Below are 15,409 nucleotides of genomic sequence, written 5' to 3' on the forward strand. Positions count from 1 at the left end.
GGATGCGCGAAAATGGCCAAGGAGAGCCCAGAACTGAGCTTGCGCTCCCTTTTTGATCAAGACCCAGATGTGTGCTGATTGGTTGAGAGTTTGGCGGGCATTGGAGACCCACGTGGTATTACCACGCCCTGCCAGTCCCTGATTGGTTGGTCAAGGTGAGATATAAGTCACTTACTCTTGACACTTAGGAATGCAGTCCAGATGTCCATTCGGCACTCCCTAGACTGATAGGCGCCAATGCATGACCATTGATCATGATAGCCAGGCTTAGCTAAGTGCATCCCCCTTTGGGAGCTGGTTTCTTATCACAAGAAAACATCTTAAATCAGCTTGCATGAATTCTTTCTCTGTGGCTGCACCACAGAGATGGAGGGTGAGATGGGGCCTCTTTTAGGAGCATACCAACGCTTAATTCTGTCTTATTAACAAGCATTGCCGCTACAGTTGTCAGCGGAAAAAGATTGCTGTCTGCAAGAAGCGCAAGTGATTGTTTTCTTTGACCATAAACCTGCAAATGTAGGGAGCACAAAAGGCCGTCAGTCTCTGTGGCGCAATCGGTTAGCGTGTTCGGCTGTTAACTGAAAGGTTGGTGGTTCAAGCCCACCCAGGGACGCATGTCTCCGTTTTTCCAATGTAAACATCATCACCGCTAAAGAAGATGGCGCAGAAGGCTCCACAGTCGCAACGTTGTGCTTCTTTTCTTCTCTTTTCAGCATGGAGTAAACCTTTGCTTGATCCTTTGCAGCCTACGCATGCTGACACAGCTACCTTTCTCTTAACGCGCCTCAATCATTATTCACCAAAACCATCAGCAGAATGTGTCGCCTTTGTGGTGATGTCACTCCTCTGCTTCACAAATGTCCTTAGTGACGGACCATTTCTTTCTGCCATTTTTCCGGAGCGGTTATTGATTGCTCCATCATTTCCCTCATACTTTCCATCCCTAGATTGAAAAAAAAAAAACAGAAACAGGCTGACAGGACGACAATCAAATTGCAAAAACTCATCAAAGCACTCGATAGAGTATTTGAATCCACAAGTAGCTACGAGCAACTTTGTCCTGGCTTGCATGAAAGTCGGAAAATGTCAAAAAAAAAAGATGGTGGCTTTTTCATATCTGTTCTTTTATTTTTAGTTCGTTGGCTCTTCTGTCCATTGTCCTCCTGCCTGGCTCTTGACCTGTGACTGTCTGAACGCACACATTAGACTTTCAGGCGGGGGATTTGTCCTGAGCCTCTGTGAAAGACCCACCCACCCCCATAAATAACTGCTCTAGAAACACATGAATGCAAAACTAAACCACAGCTTAAAGAGGAGCTCCAACTCAGTGCCATACTAATGTAAACGAAGTAATACTAAGACATGTTCTTATGGATTTGTCTTACCTTGAGATATGTAATTGGATTTCAGGATTAACTTCCTCATTCAATGTACTGGTGATTCTTTGCCTGGTCAGTACCTGGGTGGGAGACCTCCAGCGAACAATTAAGCTTGCTGCTGGAAGTGGTTAAGAGTTAAGAGACTCTTAGGATCTTCCAGAGGTGTCTGTCCAATAGCACTAGTTGCCTTAGAGCTGGCTCAAACATTGCTCAAGAGTCTACCTTTCACAGATGCGCAAAGATGAATGATGGGGGTGCACGCTTCAAGGAGCCTTCCAACTGTAGGGACCGATTAGAGACGATCCGTAGCATGTGTTCGTTTCCATATACGCCCTGTGTCTCAACGGTAGGACAGAGTCAAATACTGCCTCGACACGTAACAGCGTTATATTAAACCGCAGGACTTGAGGGCTGTTTTGTTTGAATGTTCAAGGCATTGGTAAGAGCGTAGGTCAAGGGCCATTGGTGCATCTCCTGTAACTGGAGTAAAAATGCTATTCAAAGTGCAGTGACTAAAATCGTCGTCCACATGTCTCCGTTGTTGATTGCTTTCTGTCTAAGAACGTTCTGTTTTCATGTCCGAACGGGGAGACTTTATCATTCCAACTTGAAGCCACCCTTAAGTCCTCTGAGGTGTGTGTGTGTGTGCTTGCACGTATGGCGTAAAAGGTTTCTTAAACGGAGAGCGAACTTGAAAAAAGTTGCCTCCGCCGCCGCCGCCGCCTCGCACTCCCTGTTCGATTGTAGCAAGAAGGCAGCGGCCGCGGCGCTCGCTGTAGTTGTGGCTGAGTGGTTAAGGTGACGGACTTGAAATCCGTTGGGGTCTCCCCGCGCAGGTTCAAATCCTGCCGACTACGGCGTCCTTTGCATTTGGTTGCGTGCGTGCATGTAAAAGGACCTTCGCCGTTTTGTTTTCGCTGGGACCTTTAACACTCTAAATCGCCTGGACCTGCAGCCTGTGAAATCGATTCTTCAGCACCCACGAAGGACGCTCTGCAGCTAGACACAGATAACGATGCTTTTCTGCAACGAGCTTTCCAGCTGAATTTTCTCGGCAGCTCCGTACTGAACCTTTCTCCATTGCAACATAGCGGAGGCCTTTGTACGAAAAAAAAACCAAAGACAAATTGCAACTGAGCATCGCATGAGCCGTTACGTACCCTTATCTGTTAGGGAATTTCAAGGGAGGAGTTAGGTCAGAATGGGTAGGCTGCAAAACAACAAGTAAAGATTTATTCCAAGATGAAACGTTGTGGCGGTTTTCTTATCTTTTCAGCATGGACTAAACTTTTACGTGTTCCTTATATGCTATATATGTATATATTAGCACCAATGTCTTTCTTAAAAACTAACATGAAATTGTCAGGTACATTCAGCTATATACAAAGACGAGACAGACAAAGTAATAATTCTATATTAACGTGGCCTACATATTGACGCAATGATCGAACTAACTGACGTGTTCTGATTCAGATCCCCTGCAGTTCATGCCAATTAGAACAATAGCAATGCTGAGTCCTCCCCACCCTACTGAGCACAAATTCAGCTGCTCTCCAGTTCTGTTCTACATGTTTTTTCATTGCAATTGAGCTCAGAGCTGGAGATGATCTCAATACAGTTCTGTGTAAACTAGCCCGCACTTGCGTGCTAATTTACGGGTTGTGGCAAATGCTTTTCTATAGTTCATATACATGACGGCAACCTGTTACCGAGGAACCTGAGAGGTTTAAAAGCCTCACAAGCCAGGCAGGACTCGAACATACAATCTTCTGATCCGAAGTCAGACACGTTATCCATTACGCCACTGGCCCATAGAACATGCGCTTGCACTCCACCACAGAGAGCTCTACACTGCTACCAGTAGTACACTTCCCCAAATTTTCACAGCAAGAAACTTGTTTCTCCTACTATTTTTATCAGGTTTAAAATATCATCTCCTTAAAACAGAAAAAGTGTTGATGTGTCGTGCTGAAATTCCGATTGATTTTGAATTCAAAGAAAAAAGGTTTTCTTCCAAAACACCGTGAAATTGTCACATCCTGCAGACAATAGGTGTATTCCATGTTGAAAAGAGAAGAAAGAAAACCATGGAACCTTTTACAGGTGTGAGGCTTCTTCAGGTGTGAGAAGACCTCACGGCCAAAATGTTGCGTTTCCTTTCTTCTCTTTTCAGCATGCAATAAACCTATTACTTGTTCCTTTGCAGCCGAGGCATGCTGACATAGCTACCCAGCTGAACATCTTGCAGACTTTACTTCTCTCCTGTAGAAGTAAAGCAGGGCTTGCTGGGTGAGCTTTTGCTCCGGTATGTTAGGTCACGTGTCATGTTAAATCACTTCTTCTAAACACAACATTTGCTGGTGCTAACTTTCCCCATGAAAAGAGACATTTCCCTTACAGTACATGACATATCATTTTTTTTTTCTATCAATAAGTATAGAAATAAAACAAAAGAAAAAATGTCGCCAAAGAATGCAGCTCTGTCGCCTTGGGGAGGTGTCAAGGGCATTGAGCTCCTTGAGAAGTGCCAGATAAATGCCATTTCTCATCATTTCTCTTGGCGTCAGTTCTGCTATTAAATGGGAAAGAGGCAACGGGCTCAGAGAGCAGGTTAAGTGCACACCGAACGCAGATGTGTCCAAGTGTCTGTAAAAGTGCGGTGCTCCCTAGTGGCTTAAAGTGCCTGCCTAGTAAGCAGGCGATCCTGGGTCTGAATACCAGCTGTGCCTCTCTCCGTGTCTTGTTGTGCCAAATGTATCATTTCAGACAAACATGTACAGCTTTGTTCAGTTTAATGCAAGAATTCATTTCCTTTCTGGAATAACTTGTTTTTGAAGAAATCCATACATTTTGTGAAAGATGAAATCAATTTCTTGGTTGTCAGTGAAAAAATATTGCTGGCTACAAGAAGCGCAAACGATTGTTTTCTTTGACCATAAACCTGCAAATGTAGGGAGCACAAAAGGCCGTCAGTCTCTGTGGAGCAATCGGTTAGTGCATTTGGCTGTTAACTGAAAGGTTGGTGGTTCAAGCCCCTCTGGTATGCATGTCTCAGTTTTTCCAATGTAAACATCATCACCATCGCTAAAGAAGATGGCGCAGAAGGCTCCACAGCCGAAACGTTGTGCTTCTTTTTTTTCTCTTTTCAGCATGGAGTAAACCTTTGCTTTATCCTTTGCAGCCTAAGCATGCTGACGCAGCTACCTTTCTCTTAACGCGCCTCAATCATTATTCACCAAAACGATCAGCAGACTAAGTCGCCTTTGTGGTGATGTCACTCCTCTGCTTCACAAATGTCCTTAGTGACGGGCCATTTCTTTCTGCCATTTTTCCGGAGCGGTTATTGATTGCTCCATCATTTCCCTCTTACTTTCCATCACTAGATTGAAAAAAAAAACAGAAACAGTGTTTTCACCTCTGAGCTCCCTGACTGACAGTAATCAGCTAGGTAGTGAAACAGTCAGCTGCTTCTAAGCCTTAAACAGCTGCATCTCGGCGCTTCCACAGAGAGATGATTTGAAAGCCAAACATCGCCCATTGGGAACACCTTACTATCACTAGTTTAAGAGACTCTTAAGGTCTTGCAGAGGTGCCTGTCTAATAGCATGCGCTTTGCAAGCTATAGGTGTTTAGGCTGAGGCAGAATGCCTGTTAACAAAATGTTTTTCTAAAGGGGCCTTCTAAGGCGTCTTACAACTGTAGGGACTGATTAGAGACAATTCGTAGCTTGTGCTCATTTCCCTCTATTCCCCGTGTTGCAGTGGTAGGATGACGTAAATTCCTGCTTCGACACGTAACGGCATTATAATCGAGTGCAGGAGCTGAGGGCTTTAGTTTTGTTTCGTTTTCCATGGCGTTCGTAAGCGCGCAAATCAAAGGCAATTCCTGCGTCTAACACGAATGTAAATGCTTTTGAAAGTGCAGTGTGGTGCAGCTTGTAAAATCCTTGTCCACATTTTTGGTTTGTTGATGTTTTTTCTGTCTGCCAAAGTTGCATTTTGACATCCGGACTGGGGGACTTTATCATTTGAACGTGAAGCCAGCCTTAAACCCTCTGAGGCGTGTCTGTCTGCCGGCACGAATCTTGTGAAAGGTATTTTTTTTAACGGAGAGCAACTTTAAAAAGGTTTCCGCAGCCAAATCGCAGTCCGTGTTTGATTATAGGAGGATTGCGGCGGCGGCGAGCTCGCATTTGTCCTGCTCGAGTGGTTAAGGCGATGGGCTCGAAATGCGTTGGGATGGGACAAGAACCTGCACCACACTACGTACACAGGTTTGTATTTTTGGCTGAAGATGAAAATGTCTAACATAGATTGTTTTGGTTCTAGCAAACAATAAAAATAGTTGTTAAAATCCAAACACACATAATGAGATCACTCTCTGTCAGTATGTGTAACATTCTGGGTCTGGGCTCCTCGGTATTTGGGCTAAAGAGAGTTCAACAACATTTATTAAATGCACTGACATCATAATCTGACAAGATCCATTGTTTAGGGGAGACTTGACCACCCACTGTCCCCCTGGTATCGTGAAGCTCATTGTCCTTTAGCTTTCCAAAACCAGAATCACTTGGGACTCCGGGGGGATCGGTGTATGCAAAATATGAATTCCTTATGCAAGAAATTGTATATGGTCAATATAGCGATCATATCTTATCAGCAGATGGTAATCTCCAAGGAACAAGTAATAGGTTTATTCCACGCTGAAAAATGATCAAATGATTGATGAACCCAAGTGATTTGAAAGAAATGTTAAACAACTCAAAGCGAGGTTGTATAAGGTTAGGGGAGCTGTCTGGTGTGTAAAACACCTGGTTGCAGCACTGTGGCTGTTGTGCTTGAAGAGCTATTGACTCGTGAAGAGCACGATGTACTATCCCCATGTACCGCCTGTCTAATGGTGCCATATTGAAAAACTCATAAAAAATTAAAGAAAGGGGCCACAGCCACAGCAAGGTTATATAAAGTTAGGGGGCCTGTCTGGTGTGTAAAACACTTGGTTTCAGCAGTGTGGGTGCTGTATTTGAAATGCTATTGAGCCATGAAGATGACCCACCTGTCCCAGTGTATTACATGTAGTGTTATCTTCAGAAAATCATAAAAAAATAAAGAAAGGGGCCACAGCCACAGCAAGGTTATATAAAGTTAGGGGGCCTGTCTGGTGTGTAAAACACTTGGTTTCAGCAGAGTGGGTGCTGTATTTGAAATGCTATTGAGCCATGAAGACGACCCACCCGTCCCAGTGTATTACCTGTAGTGTTATCTTCAGAAACTCATTAAAAAATAAAGAAAGGGGCCACAGCCACAGCAAGGTTGTATGAGGTTTGGGGGCCTGTCTGGTGTGTAAAACACTTGGTTTCAGCAGAGTGGGTGCTGTATTTGAAATGCTATTGAGCCATGAAGACGACCCATCTGTCCCAGTGTATTACCTGTAGTGTAATCTTCAGAAAATCATAAAAAATTAAAGAAAGGGGCCACAGCCACAGCAAGGTTGTACGAGGTCCGGGGGCCTGTCTGGTGTGTAAAACACTTGGTTTCAGCAGAGTGGGTGCTGTATTTGAAATGCTATTGAGCCATGAAGACGACCCACCTGTCCCAGTGTATTACCTGTAGTGTTATCTTCAGAAAATCATTACAAAATAAAGAAAGGGGCCACAGCCACAGTAAGGTTGTATGAGGTTTGGGGGCCTGTCTGGTGTGTAAAACACTTGGTTTCAGCAGAGTGGGTGCTGTATTTGAAATGCTATTGAGCCATGAAGACGACCCATCTGTCCCAGTGTATTACCTGTAGTGTAATCTTCAGAAAATCATAAAAAATTAAAGAAAGGGGCCACAGCCACAGCAAGGTTGTACGAGGTCCGGGGGCCTGTCTGGTGTGTAAAACACTTGGTTTCAGCAGAGTGGGTGCTGTATTTGAAATGCTATTGAGCCATGAAGACGACCCATCTGTCCCAGTGTATTACCTGTAGTGTAATCTTCAGAAAATCATAAAAAATTAAAGAAAGGGGCCACAGCCACAGCAAGGTTGTACGAGGTCCGGGGGCCTGTCTGGTGTGTAAAACACTTGGTTTCAGCAGAGTGGGTGCTGTATTTGAAATGCTATTGAGCCATGAAGACGACCCACCCATCCCACCTGTAGTGTTATCTTCAGAAAATCATAAAAAAATAAAGGTTCCATAACCCAAAACAAAGCTGGGAATAGTCAGATGACCTGCTTAGTGTGCAAAACACTTACCTGCAGCATTGTGGGTGCTGTGGTTTAAATGCTATTGGTTTGTGAACCAGTGCATTGTGCCACATTAAATAAAAGCATGAGAAAAAGAGATTCAGAATGCAAAGCTGTGTCAGTGTTCTGTGTAAAAAATCGGTTTGAACATCATGGGAGCTGTTTTTAATAAGCTGCTGAGTAAAGAATATTTTAATCTTCCTGCTGTCAGTAGTATTGTGAATATAGTTGACCCTTACCTGAATGAAAACAGGACGTAAAGGAAGGGTTTCAGAAATCAAACAAAGCTTTATTCCCGTGCTTACAGTCTGGGTAATGGGAGACTGCGCTGTTCTGCTTCCTATGGTCATATACGGGTTTTTCGCACGAAGCCGTATTGAACAGTATTTCTCGCGTTGTGAACGTGTGCACACAGCGGTCCCCCGGGTTCCAGTTCGTGCGTAATTACGCATCGATGAAAAACCGGAGGTTTAAAAAAAGATAATTAGCTCACTGATAGTTTGATGTAAAGAGTGTGGAAATATCCACAAGTCGTGGTCTTTAAAATGCATTTGGTTTGACGGCGTTCTGTGCTTCCATTGCGAAGATATGGACAAAAGAATATTCGTGCTTGGTCAAAAAAATGTCATAAAAACGAAAAAGTAAAGGCTGAGAAAGCATCCACAATGTATTTTATACACAAAACAAGCATTCTCGCAACTCTAAGAGGTTTCGTGAAAGCGCTACAGGCGTGCCAAAATCGTTTTCGAACTTCGAGCTAACTTTACCCCGGTGGGTTTCAGTGGGTTAACTGAGGAGAAGGCGTGATCGCTAATTGTTGACTTTTTATTTGGTGTTAGAAACACTCTTACTGTGCATGACGTGCAACAAATGTAGCCACAGAAATTGCATCACGCTTTCATGTATGCTATTGCAGACACCAACGTTGCCTAGATAGAAAACCGAAATAGCCGTGGGTTTGCTTGCTGGTCTGAAGGATCTCTCTTCGAATCTCTATCATTTGTCAATGGAAGTAAAAGGCGCTGCAATCTCATACGTTCAGAATCAAACCCACAGCTGTTGTTCGACTTTATTTCTTGACTAATTACAACTGAGTGTCGCATGAGCAGTTACATAAACTTGTCTGGTATATTTGAACACAAATGCCGTTCTTCAATTAAAACTAACAGTACATTGTCAGGGACATTCAGTTCTATACAAACAAGAGACAGACAAGAGAATATTTCTACCGTTCATGTGGACTACGTGTTGACTTACTGATCGGAATAATTGAAAGGTTCGGGCTCATAGCCGATGCAGTGCGTGCTAATTAGAACAGCAACGCTGAGCTCTCAGCACCGTACTGAGCCCAGGTGTTTTTCTAAAGATGTCAGGTGCAGTTCATTTACATGAAGGAAATCTCTTACTGGGTACGATTACAAAGCAGTAAGTAGCACAGACTACTTAGGGAGTAGCCCGATGCGTTTAAAAACGACCCCAGCCAGGCAGGATTCGAACCTGCAATCTCCTGATCCGTAGTCAGACGCGTTATCCATTGCGCCACTGGCCCTGGTGTGACACTGCAGGACTGTAACCCAGTGAGATCAGCACTGCACCTAGTAAAATATTACCCCCGGTCCATTCTTTTCCAAAAGTGAGAAACACCTGTTTTCTACATTTTGTCTGTTTTAAAACCATATCTCTTTAAACCAAACCAAGAGTTTGTCTTTTGCACTGATATTCTGATTCATTTCGATTTCAAAGAAAAAAAAAACATTATCTTCCAAAGCATCATAAAATTGTCCATTCTTCCAGACTCTACTTCTCTCTTGTAGTAGTACAGCAGACCTTTCCAGGTGAGCAGATCACAGAGTCCGAAATATGCTTTCTCCATCAAGCAAAATACCTGTCATGTGGACTACGTGTTGACTTACTGATCGGAATAATTGAAAGGTTCGGGCTCATAGCCGATGCAGTGCGTGCTAATTAGAACAGCAACGCTGAGCTCTCAGCACCGTACTGAGCCCAGGTGTTTTTCTAAAGCTGTCAGGTGCAGTTCATTTACATGAAGGAAATCTCTTACTGGGTACGATTACAATGCAGTAAGTAGCACAGACTACTTAGGGAGTAGCCCGATGCGTTTAAAAACGACCCGAGCCAGGCAGGAGTCGAACCTGCAATCTCCTGAGTCGTAGTCAGACGCGTTATCCATTGCGCCACTGGCCCTGGTGTGACACTGCAGGACTGTAACCAAGTGAGATCAGCACTGTACCTAGTAAAATATTACCCCCGGTCCATTCTTTTCCAAAAGTGAGAAACACCTGTTTTCTACATTTTGTCTGTTTTAAAACCATATCTCTTTAAACCAAACCAAGAGTTTGTCTTTTGCACTGATATTCTGATTCATTTCGATTTCAAAGAAAAAAAAACATTATCTTCCAAAGCATCATAAAATTGTCCATTCTTCCAGACTCTACTTCTCTCTTGTAGTAGTACAGCAGACCTTTCCAGGTGAGCAGATCACAGAGTCCGAAATATGCTTTCTCCATCAAGCAAAGTACCTGTCATGTGGACTACGTGTTGACTTACTGATCGGAATAATTGAAAGGTTCGGGCTCATAGCCGATGCAGTGCGTGCTAATTAGAACAGCAACGCTGAGCTCTCAGCACCGTACTGAGCCCAGGTGTTTTTCTAAAGCTGTCAGGTGCAGTTCATTTACATGAAGGAAATCTCTTACTGGGTACGATTACAATGCAGTAAGTAGCACAGACTACTTAGGGAGTAGCCCGATGCGTTTAAAAATGACCCGAGCCAGGCAGGAGTCGAACCTGCAATCTCCTGATCCGTAGTCAGACGTGTTATCCATTGCGCCACTGGCCCTGGTGTGACACTGCAGGACTGTAACCCAGTGAGATCAGCACTGCACCTAGTAAAATATTACCCCCGGTCCATTCTTTTCCAAAAGTGAGAAACACCTGTTTTCTACATTTTGTCTGTTTTAAAACCATATCTCTTTAAACCAAACCAAGAGTTTGTCTTTTGCACTGATATTCTGATTCATTTCGATTTCAAAGAAAAAAAAAACATTATCTTCCAAAGCATCATAAAATTGTCCATTTTTCCAGACTCTACTTCTCTCTTGTAGTAGTACAGCAGACCTTTCCAGGTGAGCAGATCACAGAGTCCGAAATATGCTTTCTCCATCAAGCAAAGTACCTGAACATGACTCTGTCTTCATAAAAGCGCCCCTGTAATAAAGAAATTAAATCCGAAATCAAGAGGGCAGTTGCCTACTGAAGTTCAAGAAGTCATCAATTTTAACCTAGCAACACATTAAAGGCTGCATCTATACAAGTACGATTCTAGAAATGCTAACCAGATTACGTTTTAAGAAGGAACTGCGCCTCAGGTTCCGCCGAGATCTTAACTTGGATGGCAGGATTCAGAGTCCGGAGTGCGGACTGATGGCGCACGGAGGGTCCACATACTGTGGATCCCTCAGTTTTCTTCCGCGTGTTTAAACCGCCAGCGTGTGACTCCCCTGTCCCCGTGACCTCATTGCTCTGCTCTCGCCTCTGTGCAGCTGAGCCCGACTCATGGTAAAGTGGAAAAAAATATGCCCTCATCGTGGGATTTACTCTGGATCGAGGATAGATGTCACCTTTTTATCGTTGAACAGGATGTATGTGATGTGGCGACTAGGTTCAATTTTTTATCCTTTTAAAAGATTAAGGACTGGGGTGAGCGTGATTTACCACCCTTTCAGCAAAGAACCCGACATGAGCACCGTTTAAGCTGCATAGACTCGGTCATTTAACTCTTCTCCATTAGCAGGGTTAAGGTTAAAGAAAAAAAACATTGCTGACTTCTTTTTTTTTGCCAGCCGCTAGCGCTGATTAGCAATGTTTGTATTTCATGTTTTGCAAGTTCCATCCATTTTAAGAAAAACAAGTCGCGTTAAAGACAGGAAATGAATACTTGCATTTAATTAAGTCTAGCCGTAGGCGGTTGTCTGTAAGGACCAGTTCTGTTCGAGAAGACAGAACAAAGAAGGCACCACTGGGATTCGGACTCAGGATCTCCTGTTTAAGAGACAAGCGCTTTAACCAACTAAGCAACGGCGCCCCGGTAGTGTTGTCCTTTTGCAGCCACTTGGACACACCACTCAGACACATCTGCATTCGGTGTGTGCTCCGCCTGCTCGCTGAGCAAAGTGCCACCTTTACATACAATAGCAACATCGACACCAAGAGAAAGGATGACAAATGGCTTTTATCTGGAACTTTTCATGTCCAAGGAGCTCAATGTGCTTTCTGTGTACAACAGGGCCACTGAACTCCACACTGGCCACTGAACCACAGCAGTGGCTTGCTGGCTTGACATCCCCCAAGGAAAATGTTGAAATCGCATGTGGAACAGGAAAATGACCCTCGATTATGAGGGAAAAAAAAGAAAAAGATCATCTGGAGCGCGCCAACCCATGTCTGGACAGCCCAGTTTCATCGACGAGGTGGCCGAGTGGTTAAGGCGATGGACTGCTAATCCATTGTGCTCTGCATGCATGGGTTCAAATCCCATCCTCGTCGCTCTCTACGTTTGACGTTGGCTTTCCTTTTGTTTGCTCCAGTACTAGAGCCTTACATTTTCTAGCGGTGGCTGAACATGGTATAGTAGGCTAACGTTGGTATCGAGCAGTGGTAGTAACAGTATTTACGTGCCGCTGCTGCCAAGTGGCTCTGGGTTGAGACCGCGTTTTCACTTACTTGCAGCACAAACGGAGAAAGCGATTTTTGACAGTCTCTCGAGAGACTGCGCTAGGTGTTTAGGGATAGACTTTGTCAGTTCCCCCTGGGATGATGGCCTCTCAAATAGTTAGTGATTCCTCTAGACGTTTATACAGTAGAAGCCTGCTTCGTGGCTTAAATCAAAGCTAAGGAAACGAGTTAGAGGTCTGATGCAGAACTGCGAATTCAATGAAGGGGAACACTACAGTACATTGCACTGTATGTGTGAGGAAAGCTGCCCCCTTCTGTTCCTTGTCGACCGAACAGAGGACTGTAAAGGATACCGCCAAGAAACTTTAGGATGCTGGTTGGAATCCAGCTCCAAAGAAGCCCCTTTGGGTGTTATGTAATCAAAAAGTAAGAACAGAGAATCTCCCTTTGATCAAAAGCGCAGCAGAACTGTTTCCGTGGAGCAGGTTTCAGACCCGTAGACCTGTTTTATTTGTAGGGAAGGGCGCATTCCCAAACGCGAATCTCCTGTTTTAGAAATGCTTTGGGCGGCGTGAAGTGAAAATAAGAAGTGGGCTCCAGATGCACATGGAAGCAATCAAGTGTTTCATCCGAGCTGTTTCAAAGACTGTTCAACAGCTTTCCTTTTACAGAGGCCCAACGATTAATGATGGGGGTGCACCCTTCAATGTGCCTTACGACTCTAGGGAGTGATTGAGACGATTCGTAGCGTGTGCTCACTTCCCTCTATTCCCCATGTTGCCGTGGTAAGATTACGTAAATTCCTGCTTCGACACATAACGGCATTATAATCAAGTACAGGAGCTGAGGGCTTTTGTTTTGTATCGTTTTCTATGGCGTTCGTAAGCGCGCAAAACAAAGACAATTTCTGCGTCTAACACGAATGTAAATGCTTTTGAAAGTGCAGTGTGGTGCAGCTTGTAAAATCCTTGTCCACATTTGTGGTTTGTTGATGTTTTTTCTGTCTGCCAAAGTTGCATTTTGACATCCGGACGGGGGGACTTTATCATTTGAACGTGAAGCCAGCCTTAAACCCTCTGAGGCGTGTCTGTCTGCCGGCATGTATCTTGTGAAAGGTATTTTTTTTTTTAACGGAGAGCGACTTTAAAAAGGTTTCCGCAGCCACCTCGCACTCCGTGTTAGATTATAGGAGGAATGCGGCGGCGGCGAGCTCGCTGTAGTCGTGGCCGAGTAGTTAAGGCGATGTATTTGAAATCCATTGGGGACTCCCCGCTCAGGTTCGAATCCTGCTGACTACGGCGTCTGCCGCACGTCACCTTGTGCTTGTGTGGCAAAGGCGAAGTGCCGCTTCTCCTTTCCTGGTACTATAAAAATGCTACATCGCTTGCTCCTGCTTCCATGGAAAGCAGTTCTTCAGGTAATTCTACTCTCTTACCAAAGCTGTTAGGTTCCTTTCCGTGGTGAGATGGGTTGTCATGCAACGCTGCCACATAGTGCCGACAGACAACTGTGTTGCGGGAGAAGAGAAAAGTGTTTGAAGATTTAAGAGTGTCTTAGGTGGAGCCAAAATCAAGTGTCACAAATGCAAGTGGGAAGATTTCCAATGTTTAATATGGTCAAAATAAGCGGAAGTTACCAGCTTGTCCGGCACAGTCTGCCATGCTTTTGTCATATACTGTAAAGTGGTGTCGAACTGGGTGTTGAACTGGAGCCTCACCATTTGCAAATGTGAGGCTCCAGTTATACATCGAGTGTCACAGCGCGCCTCTTTGCTGTTCCTGGTGGTTTTAAAACGCCCAACGCTTGTACCCGCTGCCTGGGAAATAAGTTCTTCAGCGTCCGCGAATGGCATTTTGCAGCTGGAAGCAGATGTCGACGCGTTTTGCACAGAGCACCAAAAAAGCGTCTTTTTTGAAGGCCCAGGCACCGAGCATTGGTGGTTCAGTGGTAGAATTCTCGCCTGCCACGCGGGAGGCTCGGGTTCGAGTCCCGGCCAATATAGTGGCTTTTGCACCGAGCGGCTCCATCACTTGCATCCCCTTGCAACTTGCAACTGAAAACCCACTGAAGCTAAGCAGGTGTGAGCCAGGTCAGTACCCAAATGAGGGTGAGCTACAGGGAAAAACAAAGCTTCCAGCTGGAAGCGGTGTTAATGGTGCCGGCGGGGGGGGGGCGCTCACCCTGAGGTCTGTGCGGGTCCCGATACCCCAGCATAGTGACGGAGATGCTGTGTTGTAAAAGGGCGCTGTCTTTTGGATGAGATGTAAAACCGAGGTCACAGCGCTCTGTGGTCATTCAAAATGACCACCAAAACCTTTGACAAAAGCTCTTGGTAATTGATGGTCTTCAATAATGCTTCTCCTTTAGGTACATTTTAAATCAGCTGAAAAATGCTGTGAAATGGGGGGGCACTTCAGGCCAGTGTAGGATTTGGGTTACAAGAACCATGAAACTGCACGAGAAAGCCCGTACACTGAATTACACGGCTTTCTATTCAAAGGAGGAAAAAAGAAATTCCCTGAGTTTGATTTTTTGCAGCACAGAGAGGAGCACTATCGTGAGGCCGGTTAGCTCAGTTGGTTAGAGCGTGGTGCTAATAACGCCAAGGTCGCGGGTTTGAGCCCCGTACGGGCCAGGTCTAGGTCTAGGTCCAGGTCCAGGTCCCTGTTTGTGAAACAGGCAAATGACTGTCTCAGGGGCCCATTCCTCATTCTCAAGACACATGTATGCAGTATGTACACCATGCATTGAGCAATAGGGACTGAATACACCACAGGTAAGGTTAGAAGTCATTCTGAGGTGCCACATGTGAAGGATACAGCTAGGCATCCGAAATGTAGGGTTTGAGACCCTTCAGGAGTACTGCATCCTTTGAGACAGACCCGTGCATGTTAAACAAATGATCATTTCTTTCGGCATTAGGGACTAAATATACTAAACATATGATGCTAAAATGTTATTTTCACATATATTAATGTAATAAATGATTGCTTATGCTTTATAAACAAATCTAATTAAAATAAAAGCTTAAGTTTTGTATTTATCTTGTACCATAGAACATGATTTTCTTTGTATTTCAAGCCCACAAAGTGTCCAAATGACGCACTACA

The 15,409-nt window shown here is 44.5% G+C and overlaps 7 non-coding genes across 7 annotated transcripts; 4 read left to right on the forward strand and 3 right to left on the reverse strand.

Moving 5' to 3' along the window:
* The first annotated feature begins 539 nt into the window (after window positions 1-539).
* trnan-guu (transfer RNA asparagine (anticodon GUU)) lies at window positions 540-613 on the forward strand. The gene has a single exon. It is a non-coding gene; the product is annotated as a tRNA-Asn (tRNA).
* Window positions 614-2,154: 1,541 nt separating this feature from the next.
* On the forward strand, window positions 2,155-2,236 carry trnas-uga (transfer RNA serine (anticodon UGA)). Its single transcript has one exon. It is a non-coding gene; the product is annotated as a tRNA-Ser (tRNA).
* Window positions 2,237-9,075: 6,839 nt separating this feature from the next.
* On the reverse strand, window positions 9,076-9,153 carry trnar-acg (transfer RNA arginine (anticodon ACG)). Its single transcript has one exon. It is a non-coding gene; the product is annotated as a tRNA-Arg (tRNA).
* A 583-nt stretch (window positions 9,154-9,736) lies between these two features.
* trnar-acg (transfer RNA arginine (anticodon ACG)) lies at window positions 9,737-9,809 on the reverse strand. The gene has a single exon. It is a non-coding gene; the product is annotated as a tRNA-Arg (tRNA).
* Window positions 9,810-10,391: 582 nt separating this feature from the next.
* Window positions 10,392-10,464, reverse strand: trnar-acg (transfer RNA arginine (anticodon ACG)). The gene has a single exon. It is a non-coding gene; the product is annotated as a tRNA-Arg (tRNA).
* A 1,624-nt stretch (window positions 10,465-12,088) lies between these two features.
* Window positions 12,089-12,170, forward strand: trnas-gcu (transfer RNA serine (anticodon GCU)). The gene has a single exon. It is a non-coding gene; the product is annotated as a tRNA-Ser (tRNA).
* A 2,690-nt stretch (window positions 12,171-14,860) lies between these two features.
* On the forward strand, window positions 14,861-14,934 carry trnai-aau (transfer RNA isoleucine (anticodon AAU)). Its single transcript has one exon. It is a non-coding gene; the product is annotated as a tRNA-Ile (tRNA).
* The last annotated feature ends 475 nt before the right edge of the window (window positions 14,935-15,409 follow it).

This window comes from Lepisosteus oculatus, chromosome 26 (assembly GCF_040954835.1).
Source record: "Lepisosteus oculatus isolate fLepOcu1 chromosome 26, fLepOcu1.hap2, whole genome shotgun sequence".
Lineage (NCBI taxonomy): Eukaryota > Metazoa > Chordata > Actinopteri > Semionotiformes > Lepisosteidae > Lepisosteus > Lepisosteus oculatus.